The sequence below is a fragment of the Astatotilapia calliptera genome, chromosome 3 (genome assembly GCF_900246225.1).
Source record: "Astatotilapia calliptera chromosome 3, fAstCal1.2, whole genome shotgun sequence".
Taxonomy (NCBI): Eukaryota; Metazoa; Chordata; class Actinopteri; order Cichliformes; family Cichlidae; genus Astatotilapia; species Astatotilapia calliptera.
In genome coordinates, this window is record NC_039304.1 from 35,815,969 (window position 1) to 35,843,656 (window position 27,688).

General features: G+C 40.3%; 1 long non-coding RNA gene across 1 annotated transcript; it reads right to left on the reverse strand.

The window, feature by feature from the left end:
• Positions 1–1,464: 1,464 nt before the first annotated feature.
• Positions 1,465–4,010, reverse strand: LOC113019410 (uncharacterized). The gene is made up of 3 exons (XR_003272010.1): positions 3,761–4,010; positions 2,612–2,640; positions 1,465–2,190 (listed from the first exon to the last, which is right to left on the reverse strand). It is a non-coding gene; the product is annotated as an uncharacterized LOC113019410 (long non-coding RNA).
• Positions 4,011–27,688: the final 23,678 nt, after the last annotated feature.

Below are 27,688 nucleotides of genomic sequence, written 5' to 3' on the forward strand. Positions count from 1 at the left end.
ATATCAGAAAGGTCACAGGCAGCAACATTGTTTATTGCAGCATTTGATTGACATGAAAAAACATCATTTGATGGAAGCAAATTTAATTCACTGCATAGTTCTTCAGTGGGTATATTAGGAGGTTCATTCTGATCTTCATATGATGTGAACTGAGTCATGTGGACTTCTTTTTGTTTCACCAGTGGCGTACAAATGGACATTTGACAAAAGATGTTCTCAGTCAGATCAGTGGTTGTGTTTCTCCTTGGAGTAGAGGAGTTTGCTTCATCAACAGTTGTATCAGAGTCAGTAGGTGCCACAGTAGTGGCAGCTGTTGGTCTGCAGACTGTGTCTGTGATACTATCACTCAGGTTGACTGTGCTCATACTGTAGAATTGCACAGGCTTCAGTTCATAGTTACAAGAGGGTGATATCTCCATCATTTCATAAGAATCTTGGATCCTCTTAATCATGTCACTGAGGAGTGTGAATTTCAGCATCACAGCTGTACCATGATTACGTGACCATAGTGCTAGAGGAAGACCACTGGGTGTTCTGGGGTGTGGGTCAAAGAACCCATATTTGCCTGATGTGGATCTGAACACTGCAATACACAATCCACTCATAATCAGTAAGGCATACTGCACATCTGACAACAGGCAGCTCAGTCCTGCTTCTAAGCTGAGAAAGGTATCTACTGCCTCCTCTGGAGGTTCTTCAAATGTCCCATACCGGGAAAGCTGTGTCATGTTGATATGATACATAGACCTGCGAGCATCAACTTTGCCTGGCAGCTCATCGGTTGCCAAATGAATACTTTTGGGGAATCTTTTCTTGGCCTCTTTGTACATCACATCACCTTTATCCAAGACCAGATTAAGGTCAACTGTAGACATGTTTTCATTCTCATGAAGGAAAGCAAGAAATGTGAGTGAGTTACATGTGCACTGCTTGTTTCTGGAGTCTCCATATTTAGGATGTGCCTGGCTGTGAGATGCACAGACATGTGTTACAGAGGGCTGATTTTCAAAGTTCACTTTTTCTGCATGAGATGGTCCTGCCACATCACTGTGACGGCCTCTTTTCACAATATCAGCATAACCCACCTGTGGGGCACTTGAAACATCATGTTGGTCTCTGTGGTTTACCAGATGTTCATTAAATTCATGCTGCAATCCAGTCTTCACAGCATCTGCATAGGATATCTGTTGTACATGTGCAGGAACATGTTGACCTGCCTGTTTGACACCATCAGCATTGGTCTTTGCAGACACAAAGTCTTCTGCAGAGCTCTGAGGAAAATCACACTCAGCTTGTTCACATGTTGGTACTTTTTGAAACTCATGGAACTTCTTCCAGCGTTGTTTTGCAGCTTGTGACTTTTTCTGCTTTTTTGGCATTTTTACACACCTTTAAGTGTTTCTGTTAGTCTTTAGAAAATGTATTTGAAAAATAAGAGTGGCACACAGCAGATGTTTTCTTTGTCTTTATATTTCAGTTTTTATTTCTCAGAAACAGATGTCTTTGTTTGTTTGACAGTTTGTTCATCAGTCGAGAGAATAATATGCACTCTCTTTATTGGCTTGGCACAACTTAGCAGCAAGCCCAGAATGAAAAACAGGTAGAGAGAAACTTTAGAAGAGAGAACAGACAGAGCAGGAGAGACACGGCTGGGAAATCACAATCAAACCGTGAATTAGAGTTTTCTTTGTTTGTTCAGTTTGTTCTCAGGTAGAGGCAATATATGCACTCTTTATTGCTTTAATGGCTTGGCGTTTTTCAGCAGCAAGCCAAGAGTGAAAAACAGGTAGAGAGAAAATTTAGAAGAGAGACCAGACAGAGCAGGAGAGACACGGCTTTAAATCAAACCGCAGAGTTTTCTTTGTTTGTTCAGTTTGTTCATAGGTTGAGGCAAAATATGCACTCTTTATTGCTTTATTGGCTTGGCGTTTTTCAGCAGCAAGCCAAGAGTGAAAAACAGGTAGAGAGAAAATTTAGCAGAGAGAACAGACAGAGCAGGAGAGACACGGCTTTGAAATCAAACCGCAATAAGATTCTTGGTTTGGCAAAATTTCTCACAAACCACAGAGTGAAATACAGATGGAAAGAAGGCAGAGACAACAGGTGGAGCAGGACAGAGGATAGAGGGGTTGGGGGGTTGGGATGTAAGAGAGAAGACTGGAGATCTGGTCCTTGTTCTTCTTCTGCACACTGTGAACAAAAAACAAGAAAAAATAATAATTTTATTAAAATGATATCACATGGTAATTGTATAAACTAATTGTGACTACTGAAAAAGGACAAAATAAATATACTGCCGTCGGCTGCCACGTGCAAAAAGTTGCATAATTGGGCACTTTTTAAAAGAATAAATATTTAATTAAATTCAGCAATAATATTTTTAAATACAAATATGATTGAGTGAATTGTTAACTAATCACATGTAATGTGCAAAAATGTACGAAAAAAATATTTTAGCCCAATTGTTAAGCTGAACTTATGTGTATTTATTATAAAAATGTGTTTAAAAGGTCTAGCACAAAGTTTTAACCCATCACTTTAAAGCTTATATTAGTCAGACTCTTTTTTTTTTTATTTTGGTGTACTTCTCTAACAGTATGTGCACACCTACCAGGCAAAGCACAGATGTGAGTCAAGTTCCTGAAAGTGTAAGACGAGAAATAACATGTTAGTTGTCTGTACAGTGTTATCAGACTAACAAAAAAACAAAGCCCACACGACATGATACACTGAACTTCTAGTCAGCAGGGTAATTACAGAGTAATATAGCACACCAGCTGATACAGCAGCCATTTTATAATTCAAATTAATTAACTGAAGTATTTATTTAAGTACTTATATAAGGCTACTGTTAGACTGTTACTAGCCTTAGCATCGCTGCTAACGCTAGCATTCCTGCTAGCGTTAGCACTTCAGTTAGTGTTAGCACTGCTGGTAGAACTAGCACTCTTACTGTTAAAACTGAGGCACAATGGCAATAATAAAGCTCATTTGTTACTTTTGTCTCACTGACCGCCAATAAATATCACAGGAATATCACAGGAATATTCTTTTTGTCAGTTAAAAACTGCTAAGGCTAGTGTTGGCACTATAGCTAGCGTTAGCATTGATGCTAGCATTAGCATCGAAGCTAGCATTAGCACTGCTACTAACAGCAAAAGTCATGAAGTACTCTTACTGTTAAAACTGAGGCACAATGGCAATAATAAATCTCATTTGTTACTTTTGTCTCACTGACCGCCAATAAATATCACAGGAATATCACAGGAATATTCTTTTTGTCAGTTAACAACTGCTAAGGCTAGTGTTAGCACTATAGCTAGCATTAGCATTGAAGCTAGCGTTAGCATTGAAGCTAGCGTTAGCATTCCTGCTACTAACAGCAAAAGTCATGAAGTACTCTTACTGTTAAAACTGAGCCACAATGGCAATAATAAATCTCATTTGTTACTTTTGTCTCACTGACCGCCAATAAATATCACAGGAATATCACAAGAATATTCTTTTTGTCAGTTAACAACTGCTAAGGCTAATGTTAGCACTATAGCTAGCATTAGCATTGAAGCTAGCGTTAGCACTGCTGCTAACAGCAAAAGTCATAAACCTATATAAATGGTAGCAAAGGTTATTCTTTTTTTGCTTTCTTTATTCTTTGAACTCTGACACTTTAAAAAGACTTGATATGTGAGTTTAAATGTCAAACATGTATTTTTACCATCATAAAATTAAAACAGTGCTGTACTGAATGTATTGTACTTACCACAGCAGAGAGCAAAGCGGAATGACAACCGTTGGTGTAGTGATTAGTTAAAGACCGATGAGGCGTTCAGGTGGTGCTTGGAAATTTGAGCATCAGTTTGAACATCAATAATGAGCATATATATTTCTCTGTCATAGAGAGACAGAGAAAAAAATACACAAGACTCACCAGCATACAAATTGGTACTTTTTCTCTTTATGTCACTCATTCGCTTATACTCAGGAAAGAGGGCAACTGGCATTAAATGAGCAAATAAAAAGTGATCATCTTCAACTGTTTTATGGATTTTATTTTAAGACTACTTTGAGCGTATTTGTGGGGAGATAAACTATACAGACTAAAAACAGAGACATTAAATGAGATTAGATTATTTAAAATGTGGGAAAATACACTACAGACAGGTAGATGCTGTGAGCTTTAATTATCCAGTCAGAAAAGATTATTTTAAAGTCATCAACTGACTCAAACTGCCCAGATCTGAAAAACCTGTGTGGAGAAGACAAGTCCACCAATACACAATCAACTTGAATTTAACAGGGCAATAATTCAGGGCTCTATTCAGTTAGCCTATACTAACTACTGACATACTGTTAATCTGTGGCAAAAGCCTGTCAAACCTGTCTTATTGTACCTATTGAAAAAGTTAATCTTACTACAACTGCTTAGATATAACACACATTTTTGATTTAATCTTGGCAGAGTGAGAGAGAGCTTGTTAAGCAGGCAGGTGTGAGCCTGGTTGCTATAGTGACCGCACCCAATGGCTCCATACACACGACACAGACATGCACCTCACTTTTGCTGCTTAAAATGAACAGAAAAGTCAGGCCGAAACAAATCGTTCCCATATGAAAAGTACAAGTCGTATTGACGAAATTCTTTCACCGTGAGCGACAGCAGCTTCTAGTCTACTGAATTCTCAGTTTTCATGCCTGTGGAGTTTATTATATGGACGTGGTGACAGTGGAAAGACACCATGCTCTTCTGATTTTCAAACGAACCTTCTGAGCCATTTTAACATTAGAGTCTATGGAAGAGTTGGAGGGAGGAGGCTGTGCATTGGTGACATTTACGAAAGAACCATAACACCTAGTACAATAGTAAACACATTGGATGAAAGAGGACAGCGATGGCTACGTTTTGAGGGTAAAATCATACCTGTAGAGCAAACGCTGCGGACACAGCAGCAGTTTTAAAAAAGATTTTAAGATTAATTTTTTTGCTCCTCTCACTCTAGCAGTTGAGCTGTCTCACTCTAGCCCCAACATTCCGTCCCATACACACCCATTATAAACTCTGAAACGGGTGAAAAAACATCATGAAACTTAAACTGGAACTGAAGAAAAAGTATAATAGATATTGAAAAGATAAATACAAGTTGAATAGTTGAATGTCTTGTCTTCGTTTTAAAGTTTGAATGGTGGCTCTATGTCAATGTATGTGGAAGTAGTAAGAGTTTAAAAATGAGTAAGTTGAATGAGGATTTGAAGGGTCTCCCCATTGAAATACATGGGAAATTTTGGGAAATTTTTGTTGAATAAAGTTGAATAAAATTAAAAATATAAATGTTAAAAATGAGAAAAATAGAAGCAGTCATGTCCAAAAGAAGAGGAATCTAATGGTGTTTGAATGGTTTTTCTAAGTTGAACGGTTTTGAAGGAGTAGGAGTACAAAAAACGTACGGAATACAGAATAAAATAGAATAAAGATTAGAAGAACAATACTGTGAATGCTTTTCAAGCATTCACACTAATAATAAAGATTAGAATAACAATACTGTGAATGCTTTTCAAGCATTCACACTAATAAAGTGTACAATTCAGAACCAAAAATAAATGAATAAAAATAAATAAATAAATAAACAAAACAAAAACAAACAGACTGATAACTAAGCACAGAACACCAGCTCAGTTCCATCTAAAAAATAAATAAATAAATAAATAAAGAGAGAATACAATACAGTACAATACCTGTGGTCCCAGTAGTACGTTGCAGTTTGAACACTCAAGAGAATCCTTGTGATATAATATTAGAAACATTAGGTTCCACATAATTCAAGTATGGTTCCCACACCTTAAAGAGTTGATCTGTTTTTGAGTGCAGTATACATGTAAGATATTCCAATGGCACTAGATCCAACACTACTCTTTGACAACCTTTAATAGTTCGTGCTTTTTCATAAATTCATTGGAGTAGTATATTCTTCCTCGCCGCATAGGTGAGAACACAGTACAATCTCCTATTATTCTTGGATATTAACCGCCGGCTGGGGAGACTCAGTATGAGAGACAGAGGGTCCATCTCCAATTCACAACCGAAAATCTTCTCCATTTCAGATAACACATTAGACCAATATTCTTGCAATTTCAAACATGACCAGAAGCTGTGAGTTAGGGTACCAATTTCTGTCTTACATTTGAGGCACATGGGTGAAATGGTAGGATTATATTGATGTCTGCGAGATATGGATATATGCATTCTGTGTATGATTTTTAACTGTATATCTTTTCATTTCTAATTATTGACTCTTGCAACAATATCAAAATTATTTAGAAATACCCAAATTACCGTAGTTTGAGTTGAATTAATTGAAACTAACAAAAAATGTTGCTGTTTTTATATATTTGTTAACAGTTACTTCCTGTCATTGATACTTAGAAGCTGAAGCACTGGCTGGGGCACCATTTCAAACAGTCACACTGACACATCGAATATCTGAGTGATACTTGGTTTACCTATGGACATGAATCAGAACAGTGATTCCATTATTTCTTTCAGATTCCATTTTTATTATTATTTTAAGATTGTCTTTCCAGTTAAAGACACAAATGACATGTAGTTTGGGTCTGTTTGTTGAACATTTCAAGATGACCCTTAGTTTGATGCCAATAGAAGACTCATACACTGATCTGCCTGATTAAAGCATTTTCTGCACTGCAACTTTAAAGGACTTTTGCAGCGAGGAATGCTGCAAAAGTCCGAGACCTCTACATTGGAGAGACCAAACAGCCACTTCACAAGCGCATGGCACAACATAGAAGAGCCACATAGAAGAGCCACCTCCACAGGACAAGACTCAGCAGTCCATCTGCATCTTAAGGATAAAGGACACTCTTTTGAGGATGCCAATGTTCACATTTTGGACAGAGAGGACAGATGGTTTGAAAGAGGAGTGAAAGAAGCCATCTATGTCCACTGTGAGCGACCATCTTTGAACAGAGGCGGTGGTTTACAACACCAACTGTCTGCCATCTATAATCCAGTTTTGAGTTCCGCCTTAACGCCCACTCACATCCTGGGCCATCTGACCACAGGAATTCGCATGATAAGGTGGGGCCAGGTTTCACAACGAGCTCATCCAAAACCCTGGCTGATTGGGACCCACACCCAGTTTCACACCTTGGCTCAGGCGATTAGAGGATCATCAGGGGGTCCTTTTGTCCCTCTGTGGTGGGATACTCCCACTAGGTTTATATCTGGGACTCTCCACCATTTGACCTTAGAACTGAAGAAGCTTCTCGGATGAGAGGTGAAACGTCTTCAAGCAACTTAAAGAAGTCCAGACGCTTTTCTTTGCAAGCTCCTTTGACTACGATGACCTGGATGACTGAGAACCTTCACAGACACTTTTGCTTTCCTTTCTAACAGGTAAGATATTTTTCCTGTTTTAGTAATGTTTACTTGTCTTCACGTAATCTTGTAATCTGCTCAGATAAAAAAAACTGTGAGGACAGCTAAACCAGTCAGTCAGCAGCCTTGGGTGCAACACATTCCAAAGTAACGTGTTACTGTAATCAGATTGTATTTTTCACTAAAGCAATAATATATTTTACTGTTCTAAATTTAGTAATAACATATATAGTTACAATGTTGTTACTAAGGTTTTTAAATTGTTTGAAAACTAAAATTTAAAAAAATTAAGCAAAACGTTTTTGGGTTTTTTCCCCACCATAGTTGCACTGTAACCAGCTGATGTCAGGAGGAAAGGGGTGGAACAACCTTAATCCTCATGAAATTTTCATGTGGATATCATTTCTGAAAACGTGTTTGGGCTTATCAGTAAATTCACACGTACTCCAAATATCATGATCTAAAGTTAAAATTTAACCATGTATAACCAAATTGGAGCATAAAAGCATCACATCATAGCTTCAACAGCACAACTCCCATTTAATGTATACGATGCAGTGTAACATAAACAAGCATTGGCGTCCTGGATGCTCTTTTTATTTTCTGATAACTCACTGATCAAGTGTGAGACAAGTAACTATTCAAGAAAAGCATGAGTGGTCATCATTTTACTGTTTGATATTTGGGTAATTTTCTAGCTATGATTGGGACAGAATGGTTTTCTGATAAAGTAAGACTTTAACATTCCTGAATGTAGTTTACGGCTGGAAAATGAAGAAATGGCATCAGCCTTTTTTTTTCAGCCTCAGTTTTGTATGATAAGACAATTAAACATATCACATTCATAAAGAAACTTTCTACTTTCTCTGAATGTTTTCACATATCCTCGTTGGGACTTTTTAAGGTTAAAGTAAAAGTAAGGTAAAAGTTACTGGTTTGGAAAGTGTGTGGACAAAAAAGCAGAAGGGCTGACTTTCTCCATCCTGTCTTTCAAACGGTGTCCATCTCAGGGTGAACTGTCCTGGTCCAGTTGTACTCAGAATTGTATTATACGGTCCAGCGATCAGCAGCTCAGAGATGTTTCAACAAAAAGAAAAGCAAAAGATTCATTAACTTAATTTTCAAAGCCTCCTCAACTACAAACAAAAGTGTTTTTCTGTGAAATAGCACTACATCTCTTCTTTTCTCCTGCGATCTGAGTAATTTAAGCACATTTATGTATGGCCAAGTTAATGAGCTAGGTTTTACTAGTGTACTTTTGCTATTCATTTATATTAAAAAAAATAGCAGTATGGTGAGCTGGTTGTTAGCACTGAAGGTCCTGACTTTGACTCCACCATCTGGCATTCTGCTCCCGTGTGTGAGTTCTCTCTGGTTAGTGAGGCTTCCTCCCACAGTACAAAGACAAAAAGTCAGTGGGGTTAGGTTAACTGGTGAATCTAAGTTGCCCATAGGTGTGAGTAAATGCTAAAGGTTGTCAGTCTCTCTGTGTTAGCCCTGCATCAGGCACCTGTCTCTCGCCGTATTGTGGCTAATGAGAAGCAGAGGATGACAGATGCATTAAAGTACTATTAAACGTAAAAAGCATTTGATTTCTCATTAGGTTAAATGTGTGTCTCTTGATATATGTTGCTGTATTTTTATATCTCATACAGCCTTGTATATATCTGACCGTGTTACGCTCGTATGTGTCTTGTTAAACCTATATTGTGTGCCAGTGCAGGACTGATGCACAGATTAAACACAAAGCAACTGATAGAATCTTGACTTGATAAGTTGACAGAAACATGACAGGAACCCACTGATGTGTGAATGTATTTCTTGTCTAACCTGAAACAGTAGTACATAGTAGTTAACCTTACTGTAACATGTAACTTGTGTGTTTTTCTTTGACTTACGTGGAGCTTTGTGCATGTATATATGTATATATATATATATATATATATATATAAAAACACCCAGCACGCCCCTGCGGGCGGTTTATCCTTCAAGCTCGGGTCCTCTACCAGAGGCCTGGGAGCTTGAGGGTCCTGCGCAGTATCTTAGCTGTTCCCAGGACTGCGCTCTTCTGGACAGAGATCTCCGATGTTATTCCCGGGATCTGCTGGAGCCACTCGCCTAGCTTGGGAGTCACCGCACCTAGTGCTCCGATTACCACGGGGACCACCGTTACCTTCACCCTCCACATCCTCTCGAGCTCTTCTCTGAGCCCTTGGTATTTCTCCAGCTTCTCGTGTTCCTTCTTCCTGATATTGCTGTCATTCGGAACCGCTACATCGATCACTACGGCCGTCTTCTTCTGTTTGTCTACCACCACTATGTCCGGTTGGTTAGCCACCACCATTTTGTCCGTCTGTATCTGGAAGTCCCACAGGATCTTAGCTCGGTCATTCTCCACCACCCTTGGGGGCATCTCCCATTTTGACTTCGGGACTTCTAGGTTATACTCGGCACAGATGTTCCTGTATACTATGCCGGCCACTTGGTTATGGCGTTCCATGTATGCCTTGCCTGCTAGCATCTTGCACCCTGCTGTTATGTGCTGGATTGTCTCTGGGGCATCTTTACACAGCCTGCACCTGGGGTCTTGCCTGGTGTGATAGACCCCAGCCTCTATGGATCTTGTACTCAGAGCTTGTTCTTGTGCTGCCATGATTAGTGCCTCTGTGCTGTCTTTCAGTCCAGCTTTGTCCAGCCACTGGTAGGATTTCTGGATATCAGCCACCTCCTCTATCTGCCGGTGGTACATACCGTGCAGGGGCCTGTCCTTCCATGATGGTTCCTCGTCTCCCTCCTCTTTCTTGGGTTTCTGCTGCCTGAGGTATTCACTGAGCACTCGGTCAGTTGGGGCCATCTTCCCAATGTATTCTTGGATGTTCCTTGTCTCATCCTGGACTGTGGTGCTGACACTCACCAGTCCCCGGCCCCCTTCCTTCCGCTTAGCGTACAGCCTCAGGGTGCTGGACTTGGGGTGAAACCCTCCATGCATGGTCAGGAGCTTTCTTGTCTTTATGTCAGTGGCTTCTATCTCCTCCTTTGGCCAGCCTATTACCCCAGCAGGGTACCTGATCACGGGCAGGGCGTATGTGTTGATGGCCCGGATCTTGTTCTTACCATTCAGCTGACTCCTCAGGACTTGCCTGACCCTCTGCAGGTACTTGGTGGTTGCAGCCTTTCTAGCGGCCTCTTCATGGTCCCCATTTGCCTGCGGGATCCCCAGGTACTTGTAACTGTCCTCTATGTCTGCAATGTTGCCTTCTGGTAGGTCAATCCCCTCAGTTCTGACTACCTTCCCTCTCTTTGTTACCATCCGACTACACTTCTCCAGTCCGAACGACATTCCAATGTCATTGCTGTATAGCCTGGTAGTGTGGATCAGTGAATCGATGTCTCGTTCACTCTTGGCATACAGCTTGATGTCATCCATGTACAGGAGGTGGCTGACAACTGCTCCGTTCCGTAGTCGGTATCCGTAGCCAGTCTTGTTAATGATCTCACTGAGGGGGTTCAGGCCTATGCAGAACAGCAGTGGGGACAGAGCATCTCCTTGGTAGATCCCGCACTTGATGGTAACTTGTGCTATGGGCTTGGAGTTGGCCTCTAGTGTTGTACGCCACATCCCCATTGAGTTCCTGATGAAGGCTCTTAGGGTCCCATTGATCTTGTACAATTCTAGGCATTCCAGTATCCAGCTGTGGGGCATTGAGTCATAGGCCTTCTTGTAATCAATCCAGGCAGTGCACAGGTTGGTCAGTCTGGTCTTGCAGTCTCGGCTGATTGTTCTGTCTACCAGTAGCTGGTGTTTTGCACCTCTGGTATTCTTGCCAATTCCTTTCTGTGTCCCGCTCATGTATTGACCCATGTGCCTGTTCATCTTAGCCGATATGATGCCTGACAGGAGCTTCCATGTAGTACTGAGGCAGGTTATTGGTCGGTAGTTGGAGGGGACCGGTCCCTTCTTGGGGATCAGGACCGTCCGGCCTTCAGTTAGCCATTCCGGGTGTCTCTCGTTAACTAGCAGCTGGTTCATTTGTGCTGCCAGACGCTCGTGGAGTGCAGTCAGCTTCTTCAGCCAGTAGGTGTGAACCATGTCGGGCCCTGGTGCTGTCCAACTCTTCATACTGGAGACCCTTTCTTGGATATCTGCCACTGTGATGGTTACTGGACCCTGTTCAGGGAGGTCGCTGTGGTCTGCCCTCAGATCCACTAGCCACTGAGCATTGCCGTTATGGGTTGCATCCTTCTCCCATATGCTCTTCCAGTATTGCTCCGTCTCCAGCCTTGGTGGTGCTGTTCTCTTATTGTTCCCTTGCCACTGAGAGTACACCTTTGCTGGTTCTGTGGAGAACAGCTGGTTTATTCTCCTGCCTTCTATCTCTCTGGTGTACCTCCTCAAGCGGCTGGCCAAGGCTGTGAGTCTTTGCTTGGCAGTTTCCAAGGCCTCAGGTATGGACAGCTTGCTGTATTTCTTAGGCACCTTATTTGTCGCACCTTTCTGCAACTCTGTTAGTTGGCTAACCTCCCTCCGTGCTACTTTGATCTTGCCCTCTAGCCTCCTTCTCCATGGAGGGTACTGCCCCTTGTGGCTGTTCAACTTGTAGCCAAGCATCTCACTGATCACTGCTGCCGTATTGTAGATCAGCTTGTTAGTGTCGGTAATCGTGGTTGTAGGTATTGCCCGTAGTGCTGCATTAACATCATCTAGCAGACCTTCTGAGGGTACTTCACGTAATCTTGGTAACCAGCTACGGGGATCCAGGTTTCAAGCTTGGCCATGATCCTATTTTTCAGGTCAGTTCCTCTCGCACTCAACGATCCTTCTCCTATCGCACTTGGGGCTATGTACCCCCTGACCTGGCGTCCTGACTCCTCCTTGCCGTAGCATTTGTGTTGTACCTCGTCAATCTCTAGCTGTGAGAGCAGTCCCTTCTTTCGAATGTTGGAACACTGAGCTACTAGTTGTTTCGCCGTCATTGTGGATGTTGGGTATCGAAGAATCCATAGGTCCCTCATCCTATTCATGTAGCCCCTTCCGCCGGGGTTACTTGCGTAGTAGCATTCCAACAACGCCCTGTTTTCGTCCCTTGCCCACCGATGCCTTCTTGTTCCAGTAGCCCACTTTTCGTCAGGGTGCCCTGGTTCCTCAACACCTGACGCGGACCTTGTTGATCCGGGCGACGTCCGAGCCGGCATGCCTTCATATTTATCTGTCTCGCTCATGTCTGCGGTAGGCTTGCTTAGCATAGGGGGTCTAGCCTTAGGACCCTTACTGGATACAGACGCCCCAGGCAGGAATCGAACTTGCGATCCTCTGTTCCAAAGGCGTGTAGTTTAACCACTACGCTATCCAGCTGCTATATATATATATATGTATATATATATATATATATGTATGTACAGTGTTGGGAAGGTTACTTTTAAAATGTATTCCATTACAGATTACAGAATACATCCCCTAAGATGTATTCTGTAACGTATTCCGTTACGTTACTCAATGAGAGTAACGTATTCTGAATACTTTGGATTACTTAACAAATTATCATGCATTTTACAACTACGTGAATGTACTATTGCTGTGATTTATTACTGTTACTGAAGGTCCGCGGCTCCGAACCATAGTAAAGGGACCTCTGACTAATATGGGTTCCGTGTCGGGCTCGTAGCCGAAAACTAGCTTTACTTTGTTGTCTGGGTCAACTCTGCTTGCGAGAGACAGAGAGAGGCGTTGAAAGGCTGCTCCAACGGAACTTATTGTTTCGGAGGAAAACACGAACACGGTGTACAGTCGAGTTTTAATCTCTCACCGAGGAAACACGCAGAGCGAGAGCGTCACCCTGTAACCATGGCAACCGCAACTTGTGCGGAGACTAACTATTCACTTTAGCTAAAGTTATTAAGTTGGCTAAAGAGTTGGGATGCTGTGTAAGACATAAATAAAGCTAAAATACAAAGGTTTGGACACCATTTTGCATGTTTCCCTACTGTAGGGGTCTCTGCAAGCATACAGAGGGGGTACTCTGACAGGGTACAAAATGACAACTCTGGAATTCTATTAGAAACAGTCGATCATATTTGTTGTCAAAGCTGAATTCAGGGCAAACTATGCTAAATTAGCGTTTTTAGCTAACAGCTACAATAAGCATAAAGGTTACCTTACGGCTATCTTTTGTTAACATGACGCTTGTTCTTATACATGTAATACATTTATTACCAACCTGAGAGTTTATCCGCTGGTCATTCGACATGACGAATGACTTCTGAAGTCTTAATTCAGCTCAAGACGCTGTAGATTCCCATCAGTAACACTTTCGGTCCGCCAGTAAAACGTAGTTCTATTGATCTGCGCTTGAACCGGAACCGGATGTAAGTTCCAAAAAACAGAATTTTGGAACTGAAATTGAATTGTAGAACTGAAACTGAATGGTGAGAAGTGAAACTGAAATTATTCGAGAGCTGAATTTTTTTTTTTTTTTTTTCCTCCACCCACCACCGCTTCCCCTGCCAGTGGCGGACTCCCTCAGGTGTCGGTGCGTTGGTGGTTCTTTGTGTCTGGGGGTGGGCGTCCAGGTACACACCGGCTCACTCCTTGGCGGCCGCTTATCGGGGCCTGGAGCCTGGGGCTCGCTCGGGCCCCTTCGGAGGTGGGGTGCCCCCGGCCTCTCGGCCTGGGGCTCGGTCACTCAGGCACAGCTGGCGGCTGGCGGAGCTCATGGGCGCGTCACTGCAACTCCCCCTGGCTTCTGCTCCGTGGCTGCTGAGTGAACCCTCATCTGGGACTCTCCTCAGCTCTTACTGGAACAGTGGCGCGGCTGCCCCTCTGTTGGTCTTCCATGGTTTCTTGTGTTCTGGGGGCCTCTGGATGTCTGGAGTTTTGATCTCCTCCATACCTGCTTCACACCCTGGAGGATGGGGCTGTGGCTCCCCACACTCCCTAGCAGATCGTTACATGGAGAAACCTTTGGAATACAAGCGCGCTGATCCACACAGGTATGCACACGGGTGTTCACTGCTCATAGACCCAAATTACACCCTTCTTGGCTGCTACTTCGAAGCACATCTGTCCTGCGTGCTGCACAACAACATTGAATATTTAGTATTTACTGCTGTTTACACTTAGCTAGATTAATGCGATGGTGTTGTGTTTAGTATGTTGCTTTGTTTTTTTTTTGTCTTTTTTTGCTTGTTTTCGATTCTTCTCTCAACAGGTGATCCAGGAGATTTTTATTTTTTTCTCCCCCCCTTTCTCACTGTCCCTCTCCCCTTCTGTTTTTCCTTTCCTTCCTATTTCTTTCTCCCTTTCCTATCCCTCACTCATGTCTGTCCTGTCTGTAACATCTGAAAATAAAATATAATAAATAATAAAAACAAAGATCGACCAAATGGACCAATACGGCAATGCCACGATGATCCATTTGGCAAAGTAAATCCATTGGGTATCCTTGTTGGTCTTCAGACAACAATTCTGATGGCTAAAGAACCAAATGGGACAGGCAGGAAAAAAAAAAAAAGAAGAGAGCTGAATTTTTAAAGGATAAAATGCAGTTTCAAAGCAAATCAATTCATTTTCAAAATATAAAATTCAATTTCAATTTAGTGATGATCATTTTCAAACCATAAATTCAATTTCAAATTAGACTAATTCAAATTCAGTTTTCAAAAGCATTTATTCATGTTACAATTCAGATTCAATCTGAGCAATTCAAATTCAAATTTAACTTATTCAAATTCAGTTTCTGATGGCACAGATTTCTGCCCATACATCTTTGCATCCTGTGAGAATCACCTTAACTTCTCTGTATTCTTCCAGTTGATCCTGCAGTGCCATCCTGCACAGAAGGACTCTTTCTGCCCAAGTTTCTTCCACGTTTATGCTCCTGTTGCAGATGTATAGATTTTGGAAAAAAGAAAGTTGATGAGTTTTTTGATTTTGTTTGTTGAAGGATCTCTGAGCTGCTCTACAGCGGGCCGTACAATTTAATCAGCAGTCCATCAGGACCAGGACAGTTCACCCTGAGATGGACACCATCTGAAAGTGAAGAAGGACAAAGCCTCCCCATCTGTTTTGTTGTCCAGGCAGTTTTCAAGTTACTCTCATGTTTCATACAAATGACTCTGTAGAAATCTATATGGGAAAACAGCTGAAATTCAGTGAATACATTTTTCTAAAGACACAATTTTTATGTTATTTAACGTGTTTCCTGTTGTGAGGATTGTTCGGTCATTAAAAGGTAGTTAGCTGTCCTTTGCGTCAACAAATATTTTTTATCTTTTGAGATTACAATTGCAGTCAGAAGGCAAAATGAAAACCAGGAACTTGATAACAAGAAAAAAACAGCTGTTAGATATGAAAACAAAGGACACCAAGAACCTGGGTAGAGGATCATGATGCTCACTGGGACCTTCAAATAGAAAGAAAAGAAGAGAGAAAAGACTGAAGAAGATTCATTGATGTAGTAAAGGAGCACATCCAGAGGGTTGGTGTGACAGAGCAGGATGTTAGAAACACAGTGAGATGGAGGTAAATCTTCTGCTGTAGTGACCAGTAAAAGGTGCAGCTGAAACAAGAAGAATATAAAATCTTTCTACTCAATTTTGAGCACAAAGCACTTTCTAGTACAAGTCTCATTGACCCTATCATACGTACACACAGACATGCGTCATACACACATGTTCATACAGCGGTTTTATTCATAGCTAAGTACTTTCTATCTAACATTCACATGGATGCTTTGGGTGAGTATCACGATACACATGGACAGAAGGCGCTGGACTGAACCACTGCTGTAGTGCCTGAGCCAACTGACAGGGTTGTCCAAAACTAGCACCTCAGTGGGAACAAGAATGAGAAAGCAGCTGGTCTGAAAACCACCATGTTGTGAAAGCATGTGCAATTAAAATACGAAGTGTCAGTGGTTAAATGACTTCAATTTATCATGGGATCAGAGGCCTGGGGTGGCTGTAGCTCAGGTGGCAGAGCAGGTCAGCCACTAATCAGAAGGTCGGTGGCTGCCTCCTGGCTGCATGTCAAATATCCTTGGGCAAGATACTAACCCCATGTTTGCCTACCTACTGGTGGTGGTCAGAGGGCCCGGTGGCGCCAGTGTCCGGCAGACTCACCTCTGTCAGTGCGACCCAGAGGTGAGGCAAGCTACGTTATAGCTGTGACTGAGTGTACTGTAAAGCATTTTGGGGTCCTTAGGGACTAAGTAAAGCGCTATACAAATGCAGGCCATTTACCATCTATATAATGAAACATTATATAGACCATATCATTATTTGCTTCAACATCTTTTACTCAAGTTATTTCCTAAACAGACTACAAGTCTGTTTATTTTTTGTTATATTTATTGTATTTTGGTCACATTTAAAGCATCAAAGCATCAGATTTCTCTTTACTTTTAACTTTTTTAGTATCGTGTTTCTGTTTCAACTTTTCTGCTTATACTTGTCTTTGGGTGATTTAAGCATGATCATTAAGGAGTGTTGGACAGGTACACTGGTATACTTGAAAAGGAAAGAGGATGGGAAACTACATAAAGAATATTTTGTACACTAAATAACGGAGCTATTGCACTGACTTATTTCTGCAGTGGGACCAAGTATCACTCAGAGCTTCGATGTGTCACTGTGACCGTTGTAAAAGGTGAGTAGAGTCCGTCACCATTTCAGCCACATTTTAAATCTAATTTACTGGATCAGTGTAACAGAGTTATAAGGTCTAATTCTGACTGTTTACAGGACCAGTAATAACCACAACACCCGAAACAACAACTACACCCAGTGAACCATCTTGTTAGTATGACTGAAGTGACATGATGTTTACAGAGTTACTTTGTCTTAGTGCAAGATATATTAATCTCACTTTGGTTCATGTCTATTAATTGTGTTACGATTCAATGTTGTCAGTGTTTTGTTTTAGGCGTGACTGTTATGTGTTTCCTGTTTTACTTTGAAGGTCTGTCTTATCTCAGTGTGTTCAATTTACGCTTCCTTGTCTCGTCAGTTCTGATTTGCCCCAGCTGTGTTTCCCTCCTGTTGTCCATTCCCTGATTGCTCCCTCTATGTATTTAAGCCCTGTGTTTCAGTTTGCCAGGGTTGCGATCTCCCCCCCTGTGTTGTAAAGAATTTGTTGTATATAGATGTAAATAGTTGTTGATACTTTTTCTAGTGATGGGCAGATGAAGCACTGAAGCTTTTCATCCAATTGGTTCACCCCAACGCGAAGCTTCATGAAGCTTCATTTGCTCTAGCAGGACACCTACTGGACGTAAAAATAATAGCTGGCATGAATTTGAAGAGTGTGGCATTTTGCACACAGCCTGTAAATGTCAACAACAAAAGGAGTGTGTAAAACATGTATATTGTAGTGATGGCAGTATACTGTGTATATTTATAGTGGCAGTATGGGAAATGATTATTTGGAAATGCTTAACATGGAAATGATCATTTACCGTGAGGTGAGGTGTGGTTGGGGTGTGGACAGTGGTTGTGCTTTTGTAACGTTGAGGTATGGACAGCTACAGGCTTTGAGCCTCAGTCCTGCCTGTTCACATTTTATTCAGTAAAAACTAAATTTTCACTGCTTTTATAACCTTTAGTGGGGAGAACATAGCTAGGATTTAATGATTTAACAAATCTTTTGAATCCTTTGTCCTCCACAATGCTAAATGGCTGGGAGTCCTCAATCACCATGCTGACCAGGTCTTCATCTATTTGAGATTGTTCTTCTGAGGAAAGACAATAAAGACAAAGCACAAATATAAATATCACACACGTAACTTATAACAGTTGTATAATATTGTTATATCATTTAGTAACATTACTGCATGCTGTATTATCATTGCATTTGATGGCTCACCTGGTCTTGCTCCACAATCGGTGTTCCCCTTATTCTCATGCAAAGCTCTGCAGTGCCTAAGCATGGATGAGGTGTTGTTGTTATATCCCAGCTCCCTGGCACATAGCAAACACTTCACCTTGTACAAAAGTCAAGACAGCTCAACATAAATTGTATTGCACCATCAGTATCATGAAAATACATCTTCTGTAGAAATTTACATACCTTGTTGGGAGGAATAAGATCAAAATGTTCCCACACAGGGGAGGACATCCTCCTCTTCTTAGCTGGCTCCATTCTCTCCTGACTTTCCTCACTCTCATAAACCTCCAAACGGTCTCCAAACTCTCACTAACCGCAACTCTCCATCAAACACCCACATTTTTAAATGAAGTCTGAGGGGTTTATATCGCTGTCATATCTCGCGGCAAAGTTCGAACCACTTCATGAACCAGTCACGTGGTACAGCCAGGCAGCGAGGCTTCGGACGTCATCATTTTCAGCTCCTCCCATAAATGAAGCAAGCCTCGATACGCGCTTCGCGGAAACGCCCCCTCCATTACTCGACACACGCTCCGAAGCCTCGATACAGAACGTCACATCACTAACTTTTTCTTACTTGGTAGCTGTAGGGGTGAGAAGCCATTTTTCTTTGTGAACCTTTTCTCTTGTTTTTGGTTAGGGAGGCAGGTAAGACACCTGTAATTTTCGTTTGGGGTTTTCTGTGAAGGTAAGCCAGCTGCATTTCATTTCTAGAGTTTTTGTTTGTTGTTTTGGCCATGCTCACCCTGATGCCTGCTACCTTTTGGGACTCAATAAACTGACTGGCTGTTGTGAAATCCGTGGTAGCTGTTTTTTGTTGGTTCATCCTCCTTGAGAGCAGGGAGTGTGGGGGTATTTCTCCTTATTTTTATTTTCCTTATGTCGCATGCCGGTTCCCTGGGCTGGGGTGTAACAATTGCTTAAATAATAGACATGAACTTATTAAAAATTTCATGTCATTTATATATCACTACATAATACTCAATTCAGAATGTGTAAATCTAGCACTTGGTTTTTAGGTATATTGAGTCAATGTTGCAGTACTGACTAACTGCATACAAGATCAGAAGTCCAAAATAAAGTCGTCAGCCTGGTTTTCACCAGGCCACAAAAACAATGGTTGTCTTTCTAATCAACAGTGTGAACTAGTGAATAAACTCGGCATGAGCAAAGTAAGAAATATATAATTATGATCAAAATGCCGGCAGGAAGTAGAGATTATTAAGTAAAGCTAACTAAGCCTTGGTGGACAAACAAATTGCTCCTTAATGTTTCATGTAGGACAACATGGTTGACATGAGTTTTACACCACCATCTCAAAATTGACAGTGCGTATTTCTTTTTGCTAACACAAAAAAGATGCTGAGTCTAGCAACCCAGTGTTTAGGTTTTTGATTATTGATATTCTTTGTTTTAGTTAGTTTTTGGTGATTTCTAGTTCTTTGGTATTGTTTCTTTGCTTCCCCTGTGTTACACGTTTCTTGTCCAGTCTCCCCGGCCTCTATGTTTGTGCGTCTCCTGAGTCTCACCAGTCAGTCGCGTCCTCCCATGTGCGTTAAGTTTCTGTGTTTCTGTTTCCATCGTTCCTAGTTCCATGCTCCTCATTTCCTAGTGTTTCTGTTTCTAGTTCCCCAGTGTTTAGTTTTTAATTTCCATGTTCAAGTTTTGGTTTGTTTTTCGTAAGTTTATTTTGTGGTTTTTTTTCTCAGCAAATAACACTGCCACTTCAAGTTTACATTTCCATGTACGAGTCCTGCATTTGGGTCCTTCATCCTGCCTGCCACACAGCCATACATGACAATGTCTTTGTTTCTAGATGTTCTCAAATTGAGCATTACCTCTTTGGTGGACTTGTCAAAAATTGATAGAAATGACTTACTTACACGGGTAAGTATATTTGTATTTATTCAGAAATTCCATCAAACAACTGCACCATATGGACTGTATGGGAACAGCTGATCGACAACAAATTAGGGAAGCATCAAAACCGTTAACCCTTTCGACTAAATGTGTTTGTTCAAGTTTACCTTTTAACCCTTTAAAGCCCAGCGTATTATATTTGATACATGTGTTTTTGTGATTTTTTTTTTTTTTTTTTTTTTTGAGACTTCTACATCATCAGCATGACTTTTTTTTACCCTCAAAAAATGATATTGAAACTGAAATTGTGTGGCACATTTTTAATGACTAAATTGCAAAAATAATGGCTTACGTAGCAAATGTGTTACAAATTAAAACTCATATATATGCAGATTAAAAATTTACATTTTCTTTTATATATTTTGTCTAAATGTTCAACAAACACTCCATTATCAAAACATTTTAATGGTTCAGGGTTTAAAGTGTTAATGTGTCTTAAAGCATGCTCAGTCATCCAGGTAAGGAAATCTCAAAATTTGATTCTGTTCATCTGGATGTAACATTTTCAATGGGAGAAATGTTTTGTCACTCATCCAAGTGACTTCTTCATTCTCAGCTGACTGCAGGTTTCCCCAATCTTATAAACAGTACATTTGCATAATCACTGAAACTAGCACCACTGAAGGAACAATGGGCTGGGAGGTCAGTTTCTTGTCAATAACATGACACGATAATGGCCATGAGTACCATTCACAGAGAGTTAGGGAATGGCTGCAATCACACCATTTAAGATGGTGAAAGATGTACCCTTAGGCCGCCTCCTCGATTCAGAGATGGTCTTTCCCTTTTTCATATTAAAGGCATCCTTAACTCTATGCTCAAACCAGCATTCCTCTGTCCTGATCCAAGTGACTTTCACTTGGGTGAGCGATAAAATGTTTCTCCCACTAAAAACACTACGTTCAGATGAACGTAATCATTTTCTGGACACCCTTGAATAGTTAAAACTGATTTCCTTAAGTTTTCTGTCATTGAATATGTAGCTGAATCCTAAATGAGTCTTTGGATCTGTTTCAGAGCCCATTCAGTCCTGATAATTTCTAAAATCCTTGTACTGTCCAACCCATTCTCATTCCCAGGGTGCCAAATTCTGACATTTTGACAAAGCTGCTACAATCCTGGATATAAAGAACAAAATATCCTGCTTTAAAGATGGTGGTCGTGTAGGGTATATATCCAGTTTGGGAACTTTGTGTTTTGTGCTTTGCTTCACTTTTTGTGTCAGTTGTTGTCAGGTTATCTATCAAAAATAGAAAAGATTGTGGTCTGAGTTAAAACATGCCACTGAGACATACGGATAAAGGGAATCAGGGCAGGCTCCTTATTACACTACATGGACAAAGACACTGGGCCACTAACACATTACTACAGAAGCTAATCTGCCAAGAAAACCCATGACATGAAGCCCCAGGTACACAGCCAGAGGGGGTTTGCAGTGGCTTTAACACTCTATGTGCCTCAGCATCTGATAACCCTGCTTTGTAACTTTACATGGTCTGCCACTCTGTGACTGAGTTGTTATTTCTTACAATTTAAGACTAGAAATGCTAACATTTTTTTTATTTGTCATGGCAGCATTTTTCTTATCATCTATAAAAAACAATTAAATAATTAACTTCTTTTTACACTGACAGAAACCAGAGTTTCACTGATCCAGCCCACTTAAGATGAAAGCTCAAAGATAAAAAATGTGCTGATATCCAACGGACTGCCCCAAGACATGATCATCATCATACGACTCATGAGCAGCAAACCACAGATTGGTGCAATTGCAGCGCCCTCTACTGGCACAACATGAACATCTACTGACAACTTCTGGAACATTTTAATTTCATCTGCTGAATGAAGTTTTGTCTTCACTGTTCTTTAAATAACTTAAGAGTAGATTTTAAAAGCAAAAATTGAACCTGATTTTTCACTGCTATGATCTAAAATTAAGTAATTTGTACTGTGTTATTTTTTACTATCCTCATTTTATTTTATTCAAGTGGTATAATTCAAATATTTTTTGTTATTTATTTTAATAATTGTTTAAATTTGATTTTATTCTCTTCACTGTGTGCAATATACTTTCATTACGCTTTTTGAGATTTATAATTTCTGTTTGAAGTAATTTGCAGTTTGGATTTGATATGTGTTATATGAAAATAAAGATATAATTTATGTTAATAATGTTATTTAATATGAATGATTTTTAAAATGAATGGTAATTAAAAGGAAACTTTTAAAATGGCACAATGGAAAAGGACTAAGGTTTTATCACATCCTGCAGAACTGCCTCTGTTCAAACACAAAATACAAACATCTTTGGATATCGTCAGTTGACCCGGTCAATTATGTGATTGTATATTTTGTGCTATGAAACTCCAGCATCCAAGCAAAAGTAAATACTTCAAAGACTAAAACTGCTTTGACTTAAATGCTCACAGTAAAGGAAAAAGAGAACATTCACTTTAAAAGTACAATACTTTTCTTACCTCTACAACCCACACATTTCAAAAGTTGCAACTTTTACTTTGATTTGTAACTATTATGTTGGTCTGACAGTAGGTCCTGTATTTAATACCTACTCATTTTTTATCTTATATACATGGAAATAAGATTTTGACTACTGTCAATCATGACAGCATCATGCATCATGACCTGGAAAAAATTTAAGTATTTCTTTAAAAGACTGTCCCAGTTAACTCACCCCAGTTTAGTTTGTCTTTCTAGCCTGATGGCTAAGCTAATCATTTTTCTCTCAAGTTTAGTACCACTATACATTTCTTCTCCACCTTACAGGTCATGAGCACTTTGGTGCCCGTTTGAGAAATAGAGACAAGTATTTCTGATTTGAGGCTCTCTTTTTCACAGGATCTACAGGATCCATGTATCATATGCAGTGAAGAAGGAAATTTATTAACGAGATAATCTCTATGGGAGTAGCATTCAGGTATTTGCTCTGCCCTGTGCTGGTACTGAAGATAACAGTGAATTAATTATATCCTTAGACTTATTTAAAGTGCTTTCAGAGAGAAATCTGTCCCCGACTGCTGTGTAATCTATTATTTTAAATTTAAATGTTATTAGGAAAACAGGTTTTTCAGGAAATACTGTTAAATGTTCTGCATGACTGGTTTGTTGGTGGATTAGTGATGGCAGGGTGAGGCATATCCATTGAAGGACGCACAGCCTCTAGGTTGATCATTTTAATTTCCATCAAACAATGTCTTGTCCTTTTGTTGCTAACACATTACCCAGTGAGTATAAATATGGACATTAATTTCTTTCATGTTGAAATCTGATGTGTTTTCAAACTACTCCTTTATCTTTATGAGCAGTGTGTAAAAAGTAAAAATATAATGTAGCTCAGTGTAGTAATTTCATAGTAAGCTAGGCTGTAAATAAAAACAAGTTGCTTATAAAAACAAAAAAACTTACCTTTGAAACTAATGAAAAATGAGGTTGCCAAAAGAATTTGTAAGAATGAGAATGATTTTGAAGGTTTACATTGGACAAAGGATTCCTCTCGGTGGCCAGTGCCTAAAGCTGCAAACTGGTAGAAATGTCAGGCAGAAAGGATGAAGTTGTTGGGCCTGGAGCCTGTCCCAGCTACCACAGGGTGAGAGGCATTAGCTCTGTTTGTTGCAGGCCTAACACATAGAGACAGACAACCATTCGCACTCACATTCACACCTATTGGCAATTCAGAATTAACCAACTAACAAATCCTTGTGTTAAAAAAGTACTCCAGTATAAGATACTCTTTATTAGTCCCAGAGTTGGGAAATTCACATTGCAAAGTAGACAGGGCAGTAATAAATAGATGCATCGTAACCTAACAACTATCATACTAATGCAGGGGTGGGATGTGTTATCTAACAGGGATGACAGCTTAGCCACCATCCTCCTGTCACTGCTCTGCTCCACTGCCTCAAGACGGTGTCCCAGAACAGAGCTGGCCATCATGATCAGCCTGTTCAGTTTCTTCCTGTCCAGCCCCAGCAAACCACACCATGAAATATGACCAATGCTACCACACAGTCAGGCTGAAGTACTGAATCAGCTTCTTTACTTAGATTAAAAAATAAAAGCTTTGAACAGACTTTTTACTTTTTTACTGAAATTAGGAAAGTAAAATTTCTTTTTAGCTCTTTAACTACTTTTTTGATAATAATGAAACAATATTAAAGTTTCCCTCTACATCAAACAGAACAATGATGGATTCGGCAGGTGGGAGATCTGTTGCAGTAGCCTTAATATCCAGACTAGAAACCACCGTAACCAATGTCTCCACACTCTCACTTGTTGAGGCACTATTGAGCTCCTGCCAACCTCCTCCTACCTCTCTTAGAGCAACACCCATCCAAGGGCATTTTTGTACCAGCTACTTTTGTAATTCAATTATCTTGTTGCCTTCATGAAGGACTCCATTATTTATATAGATAATTATTCTATTATTACTGTAAGGTTATACGTCAAAATATAAAGCGCCTTAAGGCAGCTGTTGTTGGTGCTACATAAATAAAACTGTCTTAAAGTTGAATAAAGCATGCTATTGTTTTCTTGTACATAACCATATGGTAAATGGCCTGTATTTATATAGCGCTTTACTAGTCCCTAAGGACCCCAAAGAGCTTTACATATCCAGTCATCCACCCATTCACACACACATTCACACACTGGTGATGGCAAGCTACATTGTAGCCACAGCCACCCTGGGGCGCACTGACAGAGGCGAGGCTGCCGGACACTGGCGCCACCGGGCCCTCTGACCACCACCAGTAGGCAACGGGTGAAGTGTCTTGCCCAAGGACACAACGACCGAGACTGTCCAAGCCGGGGCTCGAACCGGCAACCTTCCGATTACAAGGCGAACTCCCAACTCTTGAGCCACGATCGCCCCTACATGTAAATATATACCATTTACATGTACAATATGTGTTGCAAACTTTCGGGTATGCATGATAACCCTATTGATAACCCCCCCCCCACACACACACACACACACCACCACCACCTGCCACTCAAATTTTTGTACTTTGACACTGAATAAAGAATTAAATTAAACAAATACACAAAAACAACACCTGAAACAATGCGATCAAGACAGTTTTTTAGTCCAGTAAAGGCTTGACTCGTACCTCAGAATTTTTTCAGGTATATTTTAGATGCCAGAAATCTATGTGCTTATTGAAATTTGGCAAATTTAGATTTTAATTTTCAATCAGGTTTTGCTATCCCTGTTGGGACACCTATATTACATCCTATCATAGCTGGACTGGCCATCAGGCATACCGGGCCGGTATGATGATGATTCCCATGATGCATTGAGTTTTTCCTTTCCAGTCACCTTTCTCACTCAATATGTGTCCTTCCTACTGTCGCCAAAGTGCTTGCTCATAGGGGGTCATATGATTGTTGGATTTTTCTCTGTATCTATGAAGCGCCTTGAGGCGACTTTTGTTGTGATTTGGCGCTATATAAATAAAATTGAATTGAATTGAATTAAAACCTCTAAAGGTTAAGTATGTTCAGCAGGACCGCTTCTGGTTAAACAAGAAAAGTATACCTGGAAGCATTTACTAACGGTTGGGTGATCAGGTGAGGAATGTAATTTTCTCAGTGGTGTTAGGAAACACCCAAATATGACAGGTCTGACAAGGCAGCAACTTATACAGACTGAATGCAGCTGTCAGTTGTATAGTCATCAAAGCAAACAAAGAGATGACAATGAAAAATTCTTGAGAATAACATCTGCTGACAGGTGGTTTCCACTGGCAGTAGACGTGGAAACAATGATCATAGCTCCTGGACAGTCATTTTGGCTAAGACAACATAAAATCCCTATCATGATGAACCAGGAAGTATCCATAACTTTATTTTCAGTGGTCACTGGGCTGCATAAGATTTTCATTATGAAACAAGTCACCTTTGATTTGCTCCTGGAGTCTCAGAAATGCACAATATGCCTGCTACACAGAATGCTTGTGTAGAACTTACAGTAGTGCTGACAAAACAAAACATAGATAGGGACTGTACAGAAGCCCTAAAGTAAAAACAAAATGTTTCTGCAAATTTAGTTAAACTTTAGATCAAACATATTTTCTGTTCTTTATAAATCTTTCTACATAAAAAAGCCTTTTTAATGGCTTAAAGATGTCTGTCAATAGAAAATTGTACTTATTAGTCAGTATAATCTTTTATTAATAAAAGTTTACATATGGTAGTGATAGGATGTGCGATCCTTAATAGTCTGCAAAGGCTTTGTGTGCATTCCAGAGTGCTCTGGCATTCACACCCACACTCTGGGAGCATGGGAGAGGTCGTACCTTGTCTTATTGTTTTATGGTAGGATAAACGTAGCTATGTCAAGTTTTAGTCTAAGTGCTTAGATGAACTGTTGGACTTCCAGACCAGCAGATTTAGGGAAGTCGTTTATGGGGTCACACTCTGACTCCACACCTACACCCACACACACACATCCACATTCCAATGTAAGGAACAAACACCCACTGATGTATAAAATAAAGACCAGGGCAGTCTCAGGGCTGCGAGTCTCTGAGCCCTCACTCTCAGTGCGAGTGCTCTGGTGACTGCCCTTGCTAGCAAGAAAATCTGTGTTTCTCCTCTCTGATTCTCTGCTGAAGAAGTGTTTTAGAATACATCTCTTGACAATGTCCCAACGTAAGCTGACTAACTTTCAAATGGCTAACACTAAACATGAAAGAAACATAAAAGAAGGTTCAAGTTCAAGTTTCAAGTTTTATTGTCATGTACAGATATACAGTGTAGCCACATTTACCCATAATGAAATTCTTTGGCTCGTGCTCCTCAGCTTTACATGAGCATATTGAAAATGTACAGATATATTAAGAAGAAAATAACAGAAAATAGCAGTAATAATAATGATAAAGAGAAAAAAGAGAGAAAAAAGTATTAAATATTTAGAGAATTTAAGACAAGTTGGTATTTACAGTTTTTACAAAACTTGTGCAATGAGCATTTTAAGTGGCATTTGTTGAAGTGGCAGTGTGTAGAGTCCTGTAGTTGTAGTGAGTGTGTAATGGTGTGTGCCGAATGTCTGCAGTTCAGAAGTCTGATAGCTTGTGGGTAGAAACTGTCTCTGTGTCTGGTAGTGCGGGTCTGGATGGTCCTGAACCACCTGTGATGACGTGGCCTGTAATGATCAGTCACTGTGATAAACAGAAACTAAAGTAAGCCTGTTAAATGGTGTAAAATGAAACAATACTTAATGTTTAATTAGTGTAAAATGTGATATAAGGTTAATGTTGTAATCAAAAGCACATTACATAGTCATGTAATCAGTGTTGGGAAGTATACTTTTAAAACGTATTCCACTACAGATTACATGCCCCAAAATGTATTTTGTAACGTACTCTGTTAAGTAACTTCATAAGAGTAAAGTATTCTGAATACTTTGGATCACTTAATATATTTGCATGCTGTTTACAACTATGTGGATGCACTATTGCTGTGTGATTTATTACCATTAC